The sequence below is a fragment of the Nannospalax galili genome, unplaced genomic scaffold, assembly GCF_000622305.1.
Source record: "Nannospalax galili isolate Female #2095 unplaced genomic scaffold, S.galili_v1.0 scaffold198, whole genome shotgun sequence".
Taxonomy (NCBI): Eukaryota; Metazoa; Chordata; class Mammalia; order Rodentia; family Spalacidae; genus Nannospalax; species Nannospalax galili.
Window position 1 is genome coordinate 3,056,194 of NW_008341748.1, and position 5,048 is coordinate 3,061,241.

Below are 5,048 nucleotides of genomic sequence, written 5' to 3' on the forward strand. Positions count from 1 at the left end.
TAACAAAATTCAGAGCAGAAATTAATAGAAACAAAGAAAACAATACAAAGAATCAATGAATCCAAGACCTGGTTCTTTGAAAGGATAAACAAGAGTGATATACACCTAGCCCAGTAAACAAAAAGAAAGAAAGAACACCTCCAAATCAAAAAAATCAGAGATGAAAGGGGAAACATCACAACAGACACCAAAGAGATCCAGAATATTATAAAGGAATACTTTAAAAATCTATATGCTACTAAATTTGAAAACCTAGAAGAAATGGACAGGTACCTAAAAGCATGGGAACCACCAAAGTAAACCAAGGCTTAAACAGACCCATAACACATAAGGAAATTTAAACAGTAATGCAAAACCTCTTGACTAAAAAAAGCCCAGGACCAGATGGATTTACAGTAGAATTGTACCCAACACTTAAAGAGTATCTACATCCAATAGTACTTAACTTATTCAAAAAGATAGAAATGGAGGGAGACTTCCAAATTCCCTCTATGAAGCCAGCAACACTCTAATACCAAAGCCAGGTAAAGATACAAACAAAAAAGAAATATATAGACCCATGTCTTTAATGAACATAGATGCAAAAATTCTCAATAAAATACTTGCAAACCGCACACAGACACATATCAAAAAGATCATCCACCATGATCAAGTTGGCTTTATTCCAGAGATGCAGGGATGGTTCAATATACTTAAGTCAATAAACATCATAAATCATATAAATGGGCTCAAAGACAAGAACCACATGGTCATCGCAATAGATGCAGAGAAGGCCTTTGACAAAATTCAACATGCATTTATGTTCAAAGTCCTAGAGGGAATTGGACTGGAGGGAACATATCTCAACATAATCAAAGCCACATATAACAAACCCACAGCCAACATCATTCTAAATGAATAAAAACCTGGAAACATTCCCATTGAATTCAGGTATCAGACAAGATTGTCCACTATCTCCACTCTTTAACATAATGCTTGAAACTCTTGGAAGAGCAATAAGACAAGAGAAAGAAATTAAAGGAGTAATAATTGGAAAAGAAGAGATAAAATTATCCCTTTTGCAGATGATATGATATTGTATCTAAGAGACATCAAAAATTCCACCAGAAAACTCCTAGAAATAAGTAACACATTCAGTAAAGTGGCAGGTTACAAAATTCATCCACAAAAGTCTGTAGCCTTTCTATATACCAATAACAAGCAATTAGAGAAAGAGTACATGGAAACATTGCCCTTCACAATAGCTGGAAAAAATATCTGGGAATAAACCTGACCAAAGACATTAAAGACCTCTACAATGAAATTTATAAATCCTTAAGGAAAGAGATTGAGGAAGACATCAGAAGATGAAAAGACCTCCAATGCTCATGGATTGGAAGAATTAATATTGTCCCACCAAAAGCCATTTATAGATTCAGTGCAATACCAATCAAAATCCCCATGACATTTTTCACAGAATTGGAAAAAAATCACCCTAAGATTCTTATGGACGCATAAAAGACCTAGGATAGCCAAAGCAATCCTGAGCACTAAGAGCAATGCTGGGGGGATTACTATTTCAGATATTAAACTGTGTTACAGAGCTATAGTCATAAAAGCAACATGGTACTGGCACAAAAATGGACCCTTAGATCAATAGAACAAAATTGAAGACCCAAATATGAGTACATTAAATTCCAGTCACCTGATATTTGAGAAAGTAGCCAAGAACATTCAACGGAGGAAAGACAGCATGTTCAGCAAATGGTCCTGGCAAAACTGGGTCTCCACCTGTAGAAGAATACTACTAAACCCCTATCTTTCACCTTGCACAAAAATCAGCTCCAAATGGGTCAAAGACCTCAATGTGAAGCCTGAAACCCTGAAAGTATTAAAAGAAGACATTGGTGATAACCAACAAGATATAGGTGTAGAAAAGGATTTTCTAAACCAGACATCAACTACCCAGGAAACAAGGTCAAGAATAATCAAATGGGACCTCATTAAACTAAAAAGCTTCTGCACATCAAAAGAAGTAAGCAAGGAAATGAAGAGAAAACCAACAGAATGGGAGAAAGTCTTCACCAGCGACATATCTGACAGAAGTTTAACATCCAGAATATATAATGAACTCAAAAAACAAAGCATCAAGAAAGGAAGTAACCCAATTAAAAGATGGGCTAAGGATCTGAACAGAGAGTTCTCAAAAGAAGAAAAAAAGATGGCTAAGAAGCATCTTAAAGAGTATTCAACATCATTAGTAATTAGGGAAATGCAAATTAAAACCACTTTAAGATTTCATCTTACCCCAGTCAGACTGGCTAAGATCAAGAGAACAAATGATACCAAATGGTGGATAGGATGTGGGGAAAGGGGAACGCTCATCCACTGCTGGTGGGGCTGCAAAATTGGTCAACCTCTATGGAAAGCAGTGTGGAGAACTCTGAAAAAACTACAAATGAACCTACCATTTGACCCAGTTATACCACTCCTTGGCATATACCCAAAGAATTCATCCTATTGCAGAGACACTTGGACATCCATTTTGTTGCTGCTCTTTTCATAATAGCTAAGAGATGGAAGCAACCTAAGTGTCCCTCAGCTGTCGAGTGGCTAATGAAAATGTGGTTCATTTATACAATGGAATTTTACTCAGCAGTTAAGAAAAATGAAATCATGAAATTTTCAGGTAAATGGATGGAACTAGAAACTGTTATACTAAGTAACACAGACTCAGAAGAAAAGAAAAAAAAACTGCGTATGTTCTCCCTCATACATGGATCCTAGCACCAAATGCTTATAAGTGAATATGTATCCAGACATAGCTACAGGAGCCAGGATAATGAAGAGGAACCAGGGAAGTAAAGGAAGAAAGAGAAGAACAGTAAAAAACAGGTGTTAATGAGGGGATATGGACAATAATGGGGTTATTTTAAGGACAGAGGGTAGGGAAGGTTATACAAGGATCCAAGGGGATAAAGGGAAAGAAAGAGCTCAAGAGAGGTGGAACCATAAGAGAAGGGTATTTTAAGGGAGAAATGGAAAAAAACAGGGGCACCTTAAATGGGGAAACCATGGTGGAGGGGTTAGACAATGTGAGAGATATACAATGCCTAGCAAGTTTTAGAAAATCAGAAGGAACCATATTAAGCCAACAACTTACTGACAAATTATACATACAACCAGATCAAAGAATGTAAGATATGCAGAGGCAAGGTTTATCTTAGAGCATTTGGTCTTTGCCCAAGCTTTATCTACATGGCATGTGGTAAATAAAAGTACCAGGCTGGTGGAACTAACCTTCTTTAATGTTTAACAGCCATACTTTGAGGCCTATTCTAATTTGGTCAGGGGGACATAAAGGACGGTTTTTGCTCCTTGCCCTCCTTGGTCAACTAAGTTCCAGGGGGCTATGCACATCTCTCAAAATGTCCTGTAACTGTCGTGAGTCTCCTCTCCTCTTGAGCAAGGGGGCCGTGGAGACCCCACCAGATGGAACTGAACCAGTTTCCAATCTACAAATAGGAGGGTCAACACAGAGGAAACATTTCCTCCATGCTTCCAAGCGAAGCCAGTCACGGTCAAGCAGGACCTTTAACTTATCTTCACATACAAAGAATGGGTAAAAGAAAGGAGCCAGGGGCTCCTCTCAAGCCCATGTGACCCCTGAGGAACAGATCCTCAAATGAACTTAAGAGTAAAAATAGTTTTATCTGGGGCAGCTGTAGGGTCTTAAACACCCAAAAGGAAAGTATAACCAAATATTAATGGGGTCAACATAATTTTTAAGAATTCATATGTATAGCTAAAGCCTACATAACAAGAAACAATGCCAGACAGGAGATACCTTCCTTTGAGTTACTGGCCAAGGTGGTGCAAGAGCCTCCCACACAGTAAACCAGCATAGAACTGGGGAAATGTACATAAGACCACAATCTTATCTAAAGGAATATTGACAACAGATTGGTGCTAGATGAGGAACAGCTGATCTTCCTAAAACAAGGACCTCTAGATAGGCTGACTAGATTCAGCAGACGGACAAGCACTGGAGAATGGCTGGGGGTGTCGACAACACAGAGGACAGTAACAGGAATGACAGAGTATATGGGTTCCGGTATGTGGGAGGGGGGAGGCTATGGGAGGTTGCCATTTTGGAAGTGGTTATATAGATTAAAAGATTGTATGGGATGTTCTGTATGATAAACGCACAGAAAAGTCAATAAATTTTTTTTAAAAAGACATATTTGAGGAGGAAGCATAAAAATTTACTTCATGTTAAATAGTAGAGTTGATAAACATTACCAGTGAAATCTACCTGATGACTTTATATCCATACTCAGGAACTAAGAATCCGAGTGTAACCAACTGTGACTAGTAATCATCAGATACATAGAGATTAAAGACACATGTGCAAACATCTAAATGTTAGTTGCATTAAAAATGTAGGAAAGAGTATATTTTTAAAACAAATGGAGATCTTCTTTAAAGGGTAAAAACTCATTCAATTTTACATCTTACAGGGTTTATACTGAGTTCAATATTGTATAACCATATTAATTCAACTGTGAACCTAAAAAGTTGTTCTTCAAAGCATAAAAATTTTCTCCTTAATAATTGGTGGATGTGAAAAACATTACCATTGAAATCTACGTGATGACTTTATATCCATGCTTAGATGCCAAGGAGCTCAGAAAGTAACCAACTGTGACTAGTAATAATCCGATATATAGATTAGAAATGCATGTGCAAACATCTTAGTGTCAATTGCATTAAAAGTGAATTTTTCTGTGTGAAGCTGTGTATTTTAATAATGAAATGGGGATCTTTTTTAAAGGTTAAAACTTCATTTAATTTTATGGCTTATAGGGTTTATACAGAGTACAATATTGCATAATTGTATTAATTCAACTATAAACCTAAAATTTTACAGCCAATTTTGAAAGAGATGCGCCTTAGCTCTGGGAATTGTTATTGAATATGTCAATGCTGTTGTAATGAAATGCTTCTTCTAAGTATGTGGTTATTAAATAATAATTAACTGGGATAAAAGGACGATAATACTGTTTAAA